The 16,953-nt window shown below is 41.7% G+C and overlaps 1 protein-coding gene across 1 annotated transcript in view; it reads left to right on the top strand.

The window, feature by feature from the left end:
* The window catches only part of znf536 (zinc finger protein 536), a 336,960-nt gene that overhangs the window by 772 nt on the left and 319,235 nt on the right, over positions 1–16,953 (top strand). The window contains exons 2-3 of the mRNA XM_028578215.1: positions 16–57; positions 190–304. The gene's annotated coding sequence lies outside the window, so the exon portion shown is untranslated. The remainder of the gene's footprint in view (positions 1–15; positions 58–189; positions 305–16,953) is intronic.

Genomic DNA, 16,953 nt, shown 5'->3' with positions numbered 1-16,953 from the left:
GTTAATTTCATTCAGGTGTGATGATGGTGGATCAGGAAAGACAGGGGAAGGCAACAGGTAGGTCTAACATTAGGTGGAAGTGTAGGGGGAGCCACTTGATACCAACAGATTCATTTCTTAATATTATTAATATGGAAAAACTAATATGGGAAATCTATTACATAATGTTTGTTTGACAATATGTCTTAGTGGAGAAGAACACAGGCAAGGAGTGAATGAGACAGACATGAGGTCGGCGATGGCATCACGTGGCGATGAGACCAGTGTTGACATCACGTAGAGATGAGACCAGTGATGTCATCAGGTAGGAGTTCTATTAGTTAGACCACACAAAACTAAATGTCCAGTATGGTTTGAAGTTCTGTTGACCAACGTATTCACTGTGTCCTTTTTGGGGGAAAAATAGTGCAGACAGAGATGGAAACTATAACAATTAGCCTATGTCTGACAGTGGGGACGTAGTAAACAATCAGAGCGCAAATTTAAACATCCGCAACGCATATGCTCATATGCCATCAATGATGATTTATTTATTGTAGTAAAAATACAGTACAAGAAAAAAGTGGGCTACAGTAATGTGGTTGCCACGGGGGCAACCAGGGGTGATGATTAGGTTGCCACTTGTCACAATTTGGTCGTATTTATGTATGTATATATATACCATAGCCTTTTATTATTTAAAGCCCATACATGACAATGGCACACTTATTTATTTATTTTTTTTGTTGGGGGGGGGGGTGCCAAAATTGTTGCTGCATACCCCTCTGACACTGGGTAGTTGCGCCCCTGCCGAAGGATATAATTCAGGCGGAAATTAATGTAAAATAGAGATGATGTGGTATCGGTACATGTGTAATGTGAATGATTGAAAGAGAGAAGCTCCTTGGTTAAATCGTATTCCTCTTCCTCCCACCCTCAGACCTTGATAGCGACCATACGGTGAAAAGAAGTTTCTTTTCCGGTACGTAGCTGCAGAAAAGGATTCAAAGAAGACAAAAGAGTTGGACTCAAAATGATTACTCTTGTTGAATATGTGACTGGGTGAATTACAGAGCTACTTGGCTCTCTCAGAATAGTCCCGATAGGCTTATTTGAGATGAAAGAGGGGGTTGGGAGGGTATTGTCACTTTTTTTTTTTTTTTTCAACAGTGTCTTTGGCAAGGCAGAGCTAACAAGTATGAGCTAACAAGTATGATTTAAGGTCCAAAGAAGACGATATCAATCGTTATATCTAGGAATACTAAATTTAACTAAGTCTTTAAAGGGCAAATATTAAATTTAGATCAAGATATCAAGATTACTGGATAATTGTGTGCATGTCATTGTGTCCAAAGATTCCACATCCTCCTGACACAAAGTCGATCCATTTCACCCAAACATCCCTTAAAGGACAATTCCGCCAATTCCGCAAAACGAAGGTAACGGTTTACGATGGTAAATCAACAGAGGCTTGTAAGGACCCTCGTTATGCTACCGTTGACCGTTGAAAATAGTGATTTACCATCTGCCCCGAAAGCTAGTGTTAGCAGCTAACCACCGGTTTGCGGTAGCTAGTTTAAAGCTAGAGACACATTTGATTAGCGTGAAAACAGATCCCAGAGAACGTTAGACTCGGTACACATGTTATTAAGCCCTAGGTTCATTTTGCGCCGGAATTGTCCTTTTAATGTTCTAACAAGAGCTGTGTATATATATATATATATATATATATATATATATATATATATATATATATATATATATATATATATATATATATAGCCTGATCCACAGTGTTGACAGCAGAGGAGGGAAATTCCTCTAGTAAAGACGAGATAAAAAGGACTATATGGATGCCGTGACTCAGGCCATCTGTTATACGTGTCTACACTTTGACCAGATATTCTCAGCTCCTGCAGCGCTGCAACCCACATGCATGCTGTATCACCATAAGACTGTGTAGACGCACACACGCGCACACACACACACAAACACACACATACACATACACACACACTTTAGTTACTAGTTACTTTACATATTAAGATTTTTGCATGCAAAACACATAGTTTATAAAATCTGATGTTTTATTATAAATTAAACTAATTAAACAAGATAACGTCATACAAGTCCAGCTGAATACACACTTTTGAACAAATACATGTATTATTATTATTATTATTATTATTATTCGTTAATTGACAGAACTGTTTGGATCGTTTCCAGTTTCTAAAATGTGAGGATTTTTCTGCATTGAGGACTTTTACTTTTAATACTTTAAGTACATTGTCCTGATTATACTTCCATACTTTTACTTAAGTAATATTTTCAATGCAGGACTTGTCACAGAGTATTTTTTAGAGTGTGGTATTAGTACTTTTACTTAAGTAAAGGATCCGAATACTTCTTCCGCCACTGCCGGGAATATTTAGTAAGACAGTATGTATAGTAATCAGCATCAGTAAGGAAAATGATCGTTGTCGGATGCAGAGGTATCCGTTGGCTAAACGGAACAATAAGCTTCATGTGGTTGCAATTTGAATGGAGATGTGAACTGTCTGGTTGTCTGTCATCCGCTGCTCCCTGGGTGTTCCTGCAGATCAGTGAGAGAGAGAGAGAGAGGGGAGAGGAAGGGAGGGATGGGGGGGGGAGCAAAGCAAAGTCCTGTCCAAGAAGAAGTATTATGGTCCAAGAAGTATTAGTTCTCTTTTTAATTTTAGCAAGACGAGGAAGTCGGAATTCAAATGAAAGAATCGGTTTCCATCCAGCTAATAGTAATCCATAATCCCACCGACGTGTCTAAAGCACAATGTGGTCGCTGTGATTAACGTTAATGCCTCCCCTACTCAATTTATTGAAATGTTGGAATGAACACATTTGGTTTGGAACCAATGCGCTGGCTTGTGTTTAAAAATGTGGATGGGTGGGGGGGGGGGGTTGGGGGAGTCGGAGGGATGAGACGAAAGTGATGGAAACACTGTGAAAGTGAGAGAGGGGAAGAGAGAAAAGACGGAGGAAGTTAGAAGAGGACAGAGCGAGGGAAAAAAAAAAAACGAGCGGATACGGGGGAGGTAGGGAGAGTTTCAGGGAGGGGAAAAAAAGAGAGAATGAAGACGAAAAATGGAAGCTGCAGTATACAAGTGGAGGAGAGAGAGAGAGAGACAGACAGACAGACAGACAGACAGACAGACAGACAGAGAGAGAGAGGAGGTGGCTGTGAAGAAACAAAATAACTTCCTGGGTGAAAATTGGTCCACCCTGGTCTCATTTTAAGGCTGTCCTGATGATTTTAATTTCTCGAAATGGCACACTTTGCAGACAGACGAGGAAAAAAAAAAGAACAAAAAAAAAGAAGAAGAGAATGAGAGCAAAAAAAAGAAAGTGGTATTAGAATAATTAAACGCTGGAAGAGGGTCGCAGTTTCATTTTCAGCAACACTTCAAATGAATTCATGTAATGATCCTGAAACCTTGAAAAGGCAAAAATCCAATCAAACAATATCTACTGGGCTTCATTTTCTTTGCTGGGGGAATGACCCCGCTTTGTCAAAGGGCGAGTCATGGAGAATGTGGGTCGCCATAGACGTACAAATGAAGGGCGGACAATTTGGTCTAGTTAAAGCTATTATGTCTACAAGTGCGTGTGTGATAATGTCGAGGCGTGTGTGTGTACTTGCCCAGGAACACAACTTTGTGTGTGCATGCCTGCAAGCTTGTGTGGGCAAGAAAAACTGTGTGTTGTGTGTGTGTGTGTGTGTGTGCGCACAGTGCGCTACAGCTTTAACACTTTGTGGCTGTGATATGACTCATTGTAAATGATGCCATGGAAGGTCAATTGTGGAGATCAAAATGGCTGTTGATTGAGGGGCAGGGAGAAAATGTGTCATGTTCCCCCCCCCTCGCTGCATGCCGCAGCCGAGGCGTTTTGATTTAAAAGAATAAATGGATCTGCTTGGGGTTATTTCTCTCTGACTGGCGCCGTCCAAAATAACACCTCTGGCCCATATTTCTCGGAGGAGCCTCATGCCTTGCACCCATTGTTTTTACTCCCTCCCCTACCTTTGACCATTGGAGAGGTAATCAGGCATGAGTGCCGTGGATTACGGCACGAGTGGATGAACAGCTGCAATGCTCCAATGACCTTTTGTCACTCATTACTGGACCTCCAAAAAAGAAGGGAAAAAAGGAGAAGAGAGAGAGAGAGAGAGAGAGAGACACAGAGAAAAATTGTAAAGGAAAATGCAACAAAAAAAAAGAAGCCTCCGAAATCTTTAGAGAAATTCAGTTCAGTGACCGTGATGTGTTATTGTCTGCCTCGCCTTACCCAGAGCAGATGTTAAATGGACTGATTGACAGACAGTCATAATCTGTTCTATGGGAAAAGATAAAGAGGGGGAAAAAGAGGGGAAGGTGATGGAGGAGGAGAAGGATAAGGCGTTAGAAGAAAGGGTAAAAATTAAAGGAGGTGGTTGCAGAGGTGGAAAAAAGGGGGGGGAGCGATAGAGGGTGATGCAAAGGAACTGTTAGAAGAAATACAGAAGTGGAGGGGAGGTGAGGAAAAAGGAAGAGGGAGAGGAGGAGGAGACAGGAGGAGTGTGGGGAAGGTATTTAAGCATGGTGAATGCGTCACCACTGGAGGGGGCAGTCTCATACGTTTGACCTTCGGGTCCTGCAGGTGTTTCTCACACACACACACACACACACACACACACACACTGTACAAGTGTGTGCTCCTCTCACCATAGAGGAACATTGCAAACATTACAGGCACTTGGCAAGACTTGTTATAAAGTGCAGCGGCAAGGCCAACTCTGGCACACACATGCACATAAAAAGACACAAAAACACACTCTGGGACTTCTGCCAAACTAACATACAAAAAAAAGTCTGTACTTAAAATAGGGTGGTGCTCTTCCTCTGATATCATCCTTGCAGATGCTTCGAAACCTTCAACCTCAATGCTAAAAGCAATTGAGATGTGAATATTGAGTGATTGAATGCATGCCAGTAAAGAAGAGGAGGAGGGGGAGGAGGACCCCCACACCACCACCACTGCCGCCTTGCCTAGCCCCCCCTCCTCCTCCCCAACCCCCCCAATGAAATGGTTTCTCCCACAATTAATGCAGTGCACCTGTGATGCTCGATAAAGAGTGCTGCACTGTGCACAGGTGTGGAACATTAGTTCTGGGGGTGTTCCTTGAAAAAGACAAGCTTCTGCCTCTCTCCCCTGTAATAACACACTATGACACACACATTCAGTGGTGGGGGTGTGCTCACACACACACACACACACACAGACTCGCAATCAGCATAGGAAAATTTGTAAGGGGGAAAAAACATTAAGTGTGCTGATGCTGTGAGAAAAGTAAAAATATGTAAATGAACTTGATGCCCAAGAATCAATCCTGTCATTCACAGTGCTGCACACATCAAAGCTCAGGTAACCAACTTTGAGTGTGTGTCTGTCCTCATACATACAGCACGCATCCCTGGCTGTCTCTGAATCTGTTTGTTTGTGTTGGTAGGAATGTCTCAGTGTGTGTGTGTGTGTGTGTGTGTGTGTGTGTGTGTGTGTGTGTGTGTGTGTGTGTGTGTGTGTGTGTGTGTGTGTGTGTGTGTGTGTGTGTGTGTGTGTGTGTGTGTGTGTGTGTGTGTGTGTGTGTGTCATCAAGTCCGTGTGGTAAGTGGGACAAGAAGTGCATTGAAACTCACTGTGCTCCGTTAAATTAAACGCTTTTTAAGCACCGACCGAATCGCCTCCTTAGTATCGAAAAATACTTCTTCTTCTACTTCTTCATTCAATACCAAATTCCAATACCTAAGGAGTAAATCTTATCAGCGTCACGGAGCCAATAAGCACGCAGCGTGCTTCTACTAAGATCAAATAATGTTTGTGATTGGCTGTCTAGCGTTGCACGTCGTAGAGGCACGCAGGAAAGAGATTTTTGCCGTAATATTGTAATTTCTTTTTTTGGTAAATAGGATTTTATAAAATTGGTTTCATTTAGGAACCGGTGTCCAAGTCACAGTATTGGTATCGGTACCGGTATTGAAATGATCTGAACGATACCCAGCCCTGGTAAAAGCCCCTACTTTCATCATGTTGTAACATAGGTAGGTACCAGTACATTGTAGGTACCAGTTATGGGTAGTGCTGTCAAACGATTCAAATATTTAATCGCATTAATGTCATAGTTAACTCGCAATTAATCGCAGTTACTTGCACATTTTTATCTATTCTAAATGTCCCTTGATTTCTTTTTGTCCCATTATGTTTTCTCATTTTAATGCTCTTATCAACATGGAAAAGTGGATCGGCTCGCTTTGTGCTTTTGTCGCCTGGCTTTGACGAGGGGGGGGGGGGAGAATTCGCATCAGCTGTGTGCTTAGCCATCAAGTGGTATTTCAGACTGGACGTGCTGCGATGATAGCTCAGTTCACAACGACAAAACACACACATCACTTTGGTCTTGTCAATGGAACCATTTGGCAACTTTTTAAAAGTAAACTAGCTAAACCAGCTAAAAAATTGACGCCATTAAAATGGGTTAACATGTTTAACTGACAGCACTAGTTATGGGCCATCATAGATTGGATGCAAACTTTAAAGAGGATCTCTTACAGAGGGGAAAATAGAGAGAGAGAGAGAGAGAGAGAGAGAGAGAGAGAGCGAGAGAGTAAGATAGATGAACTGATAGAGATGACAAGAGATACTCAACCTTAGAGATGGACCTTTGAGATAAACACAGTAATAGCCATATTACAAGACAGATGCTGAGAGAGATAGAGAGGAGCAGCAAGAAGCAACGTACTAATAAGTAATGTGCTTTCCTTGCTAATGTCTATTTTGATGCTCTTAGCATAACCCAGTCTCTAACTAGGTCATTAAGTAGCCTACCAAACACAGTCCTAGATAATCCTTTAGAATTAAATGTGTCTTTGTGTTCACGTTGAATACTCAATAAAGAGTAAATATAGCTTCAATACACTGTGCCGGATGCTGTTGCAAACTGTAAGTAATAACTGACGCGTGCAGATTTCATTGTCGCTTCACATTGTTTTCGGAAAGAGCAATGGAAACGAAAGGAATCACTGACTGTGTGTGGATGTCTTTAAAATGAGGCACTGCAGCTAGAAATGAACTAGAAATAACCCATTCTTTCTCTTACAAATGAAAAGTTGAACACTAGTATAGCGCTACTGAGCAATGTGTGTGTGTTGAGTGGGTCCCTGTTTTGTTTGTATTCACGCTGCAAAGCACACGGGTGTTGGGACACACATTCCTGCCAATGGAATCACACTATTCCTCTGATGCACAGGTGGCGTTAATGTGCCAAGCAAAGTAGCCATCAAAATTCAGTGAAGAGCGACCAGAAAACATGGATGTACACAAAGCACAATTTAAAAAATTTCAACAATTTGGCTCTGCAAATGTTTGAATAGGAAGAATTAGGAAGGAGGTGTGTTCAACACATTTGTTGGGTGCAAGGATACACACAATGTGTTTGGGTGAGACAGCATGAATGTAAACAGGACTTTGCTTAGCAGAAAACCTCCGCACGGTTCGTTTAGAGCGACTGGCATGAGAACCTCGGGAGATTAAGGAAAAAATCCATTCTCTGTCTCGCATTGCGCAACCTTCCTCCACAATGCTGCGGATGAGGGTCTGGCTAGTCCACACAGCATTTCGGGATGGGAGAAAAACTTGCTCTGGTTTATTGGCATTGCTTTAAACCAATCACAATCGCCTTGGGCGGCGCTAAGCGCCAGACAGAGCCGCGGTGCAGCTGCAAAATAGCCTCGGGAAGGAACTTGTTTTGGTGGAACATGTGTACGTTCAAAAGTTGTTTTGGTCGTCAGAAAACTCAGTTGGACAGATAGTCTAGTTAGCTGTCAGGATTTACCCTGCAGAGATCTGAGGAGCAGTTAACCATAGTCCTCACAGAAAGCGGAAGGTGGCGGACATCCGGCCTAAAAAGAGGAACATCCGGCAGAACAAGTAGAACGTTGTTGATATAGACTAAGCATTTAGTCACCACTGAATGGCCTGTTCCTGCGACTTTTGACCACAGCAAAAGTTACATTGTGTTGTTTTAACAGACTACGGGTGAACGGGCTCGTAAGATATCATACAAAATCTTGTGCACAACAATTTGCATGATATCCTACAAACCGACTTTACGGCGACGGCCGGCCGGTGAGCAGCGAGAGGTTACGGACCTTTTGTCGACCGTTGCAGTTGAGTTTATCCGACAAAAGGTGACTGTCCTGCAGCAACCACTTTAAAGCTAGTGTGTAGTTTCTGTCTCTCCCATAAGGCATTGTAAGTCATGACAACAACACTGTCGGCGCATCCACATGATACAGCCTTCCGTGATCGCGCCACCCCCACCCCTCCTCCACGCTGTTGCTAGTAGTGTTCATACCGTCAAATCGAGGAGGACACGGAGGATTAAAACAAACATGATGGACTCTTAAGAAGTGGTCATTATCTTCACTCGAGCTTCTGCGTGCGAAAGACGCAGGATTTACGACACCATTTTCTAAACACAGCCATACTGAGAAATACAGAGAGAGTTTTGAGGAGCTGATAGGAGCCGGCTTAGTTAGCTTCGAAGCAGCTCATTTGGCAATGGCTTGAATGTAACAGATGTCTATTAATGTAAAATAGTTGTGCACTATAGCTTTAAGCGGGGATGCCCCGAATCCAGGATTCGGCTGAATATTGGGCTTTTTGACAGGGTTTCGGTTTCTGCTGAACCTTAGAATATTTTTCCACCGAATCCTACGCTTGCACTACGTGTTCTACACTGGTCGATGTAATGACAACGTTGATTACGGGAAGGTGTTTACATAGGTGGAGCGTTCAATGCAGCAGGCTGTGAGAAAGTGAAAATGGAACTGGTGAGCAGGAAACGTGTTGTTTGGAGTACTGTCAGTCAAAAGAAGGCGATTCAAGTCGAGCTACATGTTCAATTTGCAATGCCGATTTGTCTCGTGGTGGTGAGGACCCTAAACAATGCATCGCCGCTGTTAAAACATTTGCGTAGGAAACATCCAAAGGAATACGAGTTGTGCATGAAGGAATCTACAGACACTTCAGGTACGGTAACGGAAAGACTTGAGTTAACCAGACAACCATTACCATTCCTTTTTTTTTTTTTTAACAAATAAAATAAAATGAAAAATACACCGATGTGGACGTTGTTTACTTCATTAATGTGTTTACTGTGTAAATGGACTGAGATGGGAGTAGGATTCGGTATTCAGTTTCAGATTCAGCAGAATCTTAACCAATGGATTCGGTATTCGGCCGAACCCCAAAAATCTGGACTTGGTGCATCCCTAGCTTTAAGTTTAGGCACCAAAACAACTGGTTAAAAAATATCCCCTAGCCCCGTTAAGGTGTACTCCTCAACTTCTCCCAGGACATGAACCCCTCTCCCCCGATTGAAAGCCCTGTGTTCTAAATGACGAGCGAAAAGCTGCAGCTTTCCAGCGTTGTGACAAAATGCCACCGACTAACTAATGCCATCATTTAGGATGGGACCCCCCTCCAATCATGACCTGAGTAACAACCCATAATGTGCTGTCCTTTCATACTCGCCATCATTTTATGAAATGAAGGTCTTCACAGACAGATCACTTATGTTGAGGATGGGTGGGGGTGCAGCTGGTTTCTCATCTACCTGGAACCTAATTGATCCATTAATCGCTGGGATTGGTCACAGAGTAAAGACACCTGCTCTCCCACCTGGGTTTCTGTCAGATGGGACCGTGTACCCATGTCATTTCCAAAAAGCCTGTGTGTTCCCACTTTCGACGTCTGAAGAGTTTTTATTTCAGCAGGATCACCAGTTAATAAAAGAAACAACCAAAACCATCATGAAGTATTAAACATTGTTATGCTAAAGCAGGAAATCATACAGAAAATATGAAGGAACTAGGTAACAAAATATGTTACAGTAATGGCTGTCGTGTCACAACGATGTTAAAGTAAAACTGTACATTTCAAAATGCGTTGGTGTCTTTTATGTGTATCGAGGATGGTGACATTCCACCTGGAGTTCTGTTTTAAATGCCGGCAATCATTTTTTTTAGAACAGGTGTCACATTTTTCAAACATCTCATTTGAGTAAAACACTTCCTTCATGTTTTCGTAGCTGAAAATGAGTTTGGTGCCTCAGAGCTACATCATTAATTATGCACTTGACTTGAATGTGGATAAGTGCGGACTCTGACCCTGGGCTGTGACTGTCCTGTAGTGACCTTTTCCCCCTCTGTGTGAGAACAAGGGCTCATATACAGTATTCCCACATCGTCATCTGGAAACATCATTGTCCTGTCCTTGCTTTTTAGTCCAGAAGAAGAATGAGTGTATTGTTGCATTCACGTCACATGGAAATAACTTTTGGAACAGCCTGGCAGTTAAAAGCAATGGATTTGCATTGTTTATACACTGAAACTGGTGCCAGTGTGCCAAGTTTCCGGTGTAGTTTTTCTGTCCTTTTACAATATTAATACTTAAATAATGTGTGTAAAAGCATGTGGCTCATCAATCTGATTGCACTGAGCTTATCAGTAGCTGTGGTAGTAACATGTACCTCTCATTGAGTGACTCAGTTGGCTAGAACATGTAGATTGAACTACATGGCATACATGCAGCTTTAAAGTTGATCAGTTCTACTGTCTCTTTTTATCATGACAGCAGGTAGGCTAGGGTATCTATGCACATAGAGCAAACAGAGAATGACAATTTAAAAAAAAACACACACACCAACAAAAAACAGATAACATCTGAAATAATTGAGAGTTTGATTCACATTGGATTGCATCATCAAGGGAGCTCTGTCTTTACCAAAACACATTGGGTCATTTTTTGATAAAAGTTTTACTTAAAAAATGTGACCACGATCTCAGTCACAAACAATCCTTCGCAGTTTTTACAAATTAACATCTCCAGGTAATATTTAAGTTGCCGTAGGCAGGATTGTGAAGATCCAGGACTTTGACCAGAAATTTGAACATGGACAACTTCTCAGTCCCTCCCCTCTTTCTGCTAAAGCCCCTCCCCATGAGCAGTGATTGACATGCAGTTGGACCCCCCATGGCCCTGATTGGTGCATCTGAAGAGGGAGCTATGGATTTTTTGCAATCATTTTTTTTTTTTTATTACCTGCTTCATGTAGTTCTGCTGGAACAAAGGGTCAGTTTCAGCAAATATGACAGAAAGTAAAGTAAGTCTTACCTACTGCACCTTTTAAAACGCATACAGTTGAACATCAAGCAGTTGTTGCCCTTGCTTTAGCTGTGGATGAAGTTGCTTCCTGTAATAAATTAATGGCTCTTTGTTTTGTCCTTTTTCAATCTAAAATTCATACGGCAATAACGGTTTGCTTTGGGGACAGAATATCTTGTTTTGTGATCACATAACCATCTGACAGTATCAATGCTGACTAATAATGTCATTGTTCTCCAGCTGGCTGCCGCTGAAGAGTCTCTTACACATTATTGTGTACAACATTTTTTTTTTAAATGAGAGTTTTTAAGAATATAACTGAAAAAGTTAAAAGTCTGTATCTTCATGTATACGTTCTTTATACGATCATTACATTTACGACCCGCATTTAAAACGCCACGTGTTTCGGCACGTGTGCACGCTTCTCTTTGATGTTTCCTGCCATCTCCGATAGCACATAGAAAAAACCCAAACTTGAACCTGCGTCTCATTTTTTCTCAAGCTGTCTTGCTACATTTAAAATGCTAATATAAGACTAAACTGATTAATAATTAAACAATTACGGTCATGAATCAATAACTTCTGCACATATTTTTCATTAGTAAATTGCACAGAGTAAACAAAGAAGCAGTATTACCAATTCAAATGCGGATGGGGGGGGGGGGGGGCATTCTAATCGTCCTAACTTTGATGAAAAATAAACATTCGAGACAGTCACTCAAACAGTAAGGCCTCTGGTACAATTTTCCAAAGTAGATCATGTTGTTGCTTTAGATACAGTTAGTTGGTTGATTATTCAAGTAAACACGGTCGGAACATTTTTAATGAAGTACTCCAATAGAAGAAACTCTTAATAAATCTGGCGAGTGTTGTCAATGTACAGAACATTTGGACAGATTTCATGCCCATCTGAGCCTCTGTAAAGTTGATTTCTGTGGCAATCTGTCTCTAGTTTTTTGAGGAACTCAGATATTGCGGTACAAAGGAAGGACTTCCACAGCAAGCTCAGGCACAACTGTCACCGTGTTCCTGATTAGTGCAATGGCTGTTCGTTTTTTTCTCACGTCTGTCAAAAAGGCTGCATTCACCGTCTATGCGAAACATATATTTTTCCCCTGCGCCGCAAAAACCACTGTGCTTTTGACCCGTTGATGTCAACGTGACACGTTAATGCATCATTGGTTGTGTGTGTGTGTGTGTGTGTGTGCGTTTGTGGCTCATCACGCATATATGCAACTTACCGTCTTACCTTCCCCCAAAAATGCCAGCGTGGTAATAGCTGAGAAAGCCTGAGAAACAAGGATAAAAGCATAAACAAATCTGTGATAAGAAATATGACATGGCTATCAGCATGCAGAATAAGCCCAGCCCTGCGAGCACCGGCGCCCAGATTAATGATAAATTACGAGGACCTGGGCTTGTTTATAGCACTCATTTTCCTTGCTGCACCTGCTCATATTCTCTTGGCCTAGAGCAGCCCCCTCTCTCTTTTTCTATTTTCTCTCTCCATCTCTCATACTGCTTCACCCTCCACCTCCCCCCATCCCTCCATCCCCATCCCTTTTTCTCTGAGTAGGTGCTTATTTAAAATGGTCCTGTGTTTCTAAAGCACTCTGCCAAAACCGGTGGGACACCCCATGAAAACATAATCTGTGGGTGTATAACCGATGTCTTAAAGAAGAGGGGAGGGCAAGAAGAGAAACTATTAGAGGGATAAATAAGAAACAGGATGAGTAAAAGAGAAGAGGTTTGGTGGTTTGCTGTAAATGAGAGGCAGAGGAAAAGTGTGAGCTAGGGAAGAGATGAGTTAGAGGTGGAATAAAAAGGTGAGCAGAGAGAAATATTTTGATGCATAGTTGCAAGACAGAGGGAGGGAGAGAGAGAGAGAGAGAACAAAAACAGATAACTGCGGAATGAGATGAGAGCAGTGGGCAAACGCGGCTGCCTTTTGGTAGCAGCTCTTGTAATAATACACCACCCGGCATCAACGCAATGCTTAATTTTAATATTAATTACAAATATCCCTCCACACAACAAGGAAATCATTTGACAATCACTTTGGCCCAGAGTACTGTATTTAATGCAAAGTGGGGCTAAGGGCGAGAGCAGTCAATATGAAGAACTAAAGTCTGACGACCCCCCAACACACACACACACTTTCCCTCTGCCCCTCACCTACCCCCCTCACCTCATTACATGAAGTGTGAATGTAAATTCTAGTGGGTTTATTAGTTAGAATTATTTTTAGGAGCAAAAAAATTAAAGGAGGCTAGCATTTTTATTGTTCATTACAAGTGGCTCTCTGGTGGAACCTGGGAATTTTTTTTGGGGTGGGGGTGAGGGGGGCTGCTGTTAGGCCATGGGTGTCTGTGTGTGTGTGTGTGTGTGTGTGTGTGTGTGTGTGTGTGTGTGTGTGTGTGTGAGGGCGGGGTGATAAAGGGGCACTGGGTGGGTGGGTGGGTGGTGGTGGTGTGTGTGGGGGGGGTTGCTACAAGTGGCTATTGTCTGATTCATAATTATATTTTTATTATGACTGAGCTCGGGGGCCCCCTCACACTGTACAAAGCAATTTCTAGTAGAGAGCGCTACGAGGGCATAGTGTTTACATACCAAATTATAAGAATATACTGACAGCGTTTGGTTGTTAATAAGCCGTAATCACTTCCTCTAATTTAATCCGGTTGCTATGGTAAACAAATGACACTTGAGGCTGATGGCGGAGGAGGAGAGGAAGAGGTGTGCCCAGTCGAATGAGGGAGAGAAAAATAGCTCATGAAAGAAAACACACACACACGCACACACACACACGCACACACGCGCACACACACACACCCTCCGCTGACAAGACACCTGCTGTCCTTTGTGCACCGTACACGTTAGAAGGGGTGTCTGTTATCTGTTATAAGTATGAGAGGAAGGCGAGATTGTGTGTGTGTGTGTGTGTGTGTGTGTGTGTGTGTGTGTGTGTGTGTGTGTGTGTGTGTGTGTGTGTGTGTTGGTCAGAGACAGCTGTCTGTGCAGTCAGCAATGCTACTCTCCTCAGAAAGCAGAAAATTGAGCGGGAATTGGGCTAATTGTACGGAATGATTGATGCTAGTGGAAACTACAGTACATTAAAAACACAAAAGCACACTCACAAGTGTACACAAACACACACACACACCCGTACACAACATACACACTCATACACCTCGCACACACACGCAGACACGAGCCTGCATGCGCGCACACACACACACACACACACACACACTTCCTGTCAGCTGCACAGAACCCCTTCTCGCAAATCCCATAAACACTTTTTCAGGCGTACAGTAGTTGAGACAGCGGTTGATATACAGTGCAGAGCAGATCTTGATATTTTCCTGTTGTCCTCCAACCTTCCATTCCACCATAAAAGAAGACCTAAAACATTTGAATTGAGGATTTGGGAAAAGTGATTTTAAAACCAGTGATAGCCAATCGTTGAAGTCTTGAAGAAACACAGCTGTTGTAAAAACAGAACAGAAATGACCCGGTAGATGACTCACAAGTATATTTATATTGTATGCAGTACTGTATATTGTGTTGACCAGCGGCTACAGTTTCAACACAATATGTGTCGAAGGACAAGATAAAAGTCAATAAAATAATATCTATAAGAAAATATGAATTTTGAAAAAAGTAATTTTAAGTTATAGAGACAAAAGTAAGCAATCGTCTCCCCTCCTACTCTTTCTTAGTGCATTTAGATTGTATGAGCTATTAGTGAAATTATTAATTGGTTAATTGATTAGAGATTTGACAGAAAAACTATTTTTTAGCAAAAATGCCAAGCATTTGCTCATTCCAGATACTCAAATTTAATAATGTCCTGCTTTCCTCAGTTTTATATCTTTGTAAATGTAAGTTTTGGACTGTTGGTCGGTCAAAACAAGCATTTTGAAGATGTCACCTCAGGCTAGGGAAATAATCAACAATTGTGAGTCACAGACCTAAAATGATCTATTTCTTGATTCAAATGTGCAGTTGTCCAGCTGGGTAAATACTGTACACTGAATTGTGCTGCTTGTGACTTGTTCCCGGGACAGACAGGCTTTAAAACCACGGTGCAAGGAGATTTCGGACCCTATTTTAATGTGCGCATGGTTCTAAAGGGTTGTACTTAGTGTCTTCATTAATTCATAGCTGTGTTTTACTTCAAGTCATTAGCTTTAGCTAACTACTTCAACCGTTAGCTAACTACTTCAACCGTTGGCTAATTTAACATGACTTTAGCTAATTTCAAACAGTTTAGTCATTAGGCCACTTTTAACTAGTATATTCATTTCTACCATTTATTTATTACTTTTTGCTGGGTTGACCATACGTCCCGGTTTGACCGGGACAGTCCTGATTTGACCGGGACAGTCCCGATTTTGAAGTTAATGTCCCGAGTCCCGACAAAAGCCTGTCGGGACGCTAAAATGTGTCGGTTTTAGGAGGAGCGGCGTCAGATGAATGTTTTGAGTGTAGTCCCAAATGTAACTTTTTCCAGATTATTTTTCTGAGGCGAATAGAACGGGCAGCTACATGCAGGGTCCGACCATGTTGTATTTGTTGCTATCACCTAGCAACCGTCTCTACGTGGAGGAAAAGCTGTGAAAGCTGGGTGAAGTTTTCGGAGGAATCCTAGCCAAATCAGTCTAATACATTGATGCCATCAACACAAAGTTAAGGAGCGCAATACTAATGATTTAGTTTGAAGTTCCTGTGACGTGATGTTTACAGTCTATTGTTCAGACTCAACCACACGGAGCTCCGAAGAAGACCTGTGCGTCTCTTAGTGTCCACTCTCTCTGTAAAATGCAGCGAAGCTTCAGGTTATAACGGATGCGCTCTGCTGTCGACATGCTGCGATAGATGTGTTGCGTTTGTGCTCCGTGTATTTCTGCAGTAGATTTGGTTTTCCACCTCCGATGTAGAGCAGCGTACGGCCACTTCCCTAGCTAAACTCTTTGTCTCATTCAGACACCCAAACAGGGCTCTGTGTCTGTCAGAAGGTCTGAGAGCTACAGCAATCACGTAAAACCAGACTATGGTGCAGGTAGATTTCTGAAATAGTGACTTTATTCTTGTAATAGCCTATTATAACTTTATTTTTCTCAAAATCACGACTCCTCCAAATCACAGAGAACACAGATATACTGTATTTTGAATGTGCACAAAGTTTTGGACATTGCTCAAACACATCTGAAATATTACAGTCCAGGGGTTTATTAATAGGCCTACATTAACAACAAAAGAGCAAAACAGGAGGGAGGAGTAAATGATGCCTAGCCTACATGTGTGCTGACTCAGCTATAATTAGAAAAGTCCATCCAAAGGAGAATACATATTTGAAAGCAATACATAATGCCTGTTAGCCTTACTTCAATATATTCCATTATGTTTTTATATTTGGATTGTAATCTATTTTTCTCTTTACATAATGATATTTGCAGCATACATTGATTCAGAAAAAGGTAGAAATAGGTGCATAAAAATTCACCAGAATGCAGGAAATGAAGTGTTTAATGCTCAAAATTTTCAATCATTTTAATTCTTTTGGTGTTATTGGAATAAATAACATTTCAAAAATCTTTTTTTGAAAAGTCTCAACATAAATCTCATTCTGAACTGAAAAAGGCTGTTGCTGCAATTTTGTTAATTTTACAGAAAAAAAACAACATTTATTATTAGATGAGGAGCCTATGATCAAAATAATGAAGTTACTGT

The sequence above is a fragment of the Perca flavescens genome, chromosome 1 (genome assembly GCF_004354835.1).
Source record: "Perca flavescens isolate YP-PL-M2 chromosome 1, PFLA_1.0, whole genome shotgun sequence".
NCBI lineage: Eukaryota > Metazoa > Chordata > Actinopteri > Perciformes > Percidae > Perca > Perca flavescens.
The sequence above is the reverse complement of the archived record's forward strand: the minus strand, read 5'-3'. Positions and strand labels throughout refer to the sequence as shown.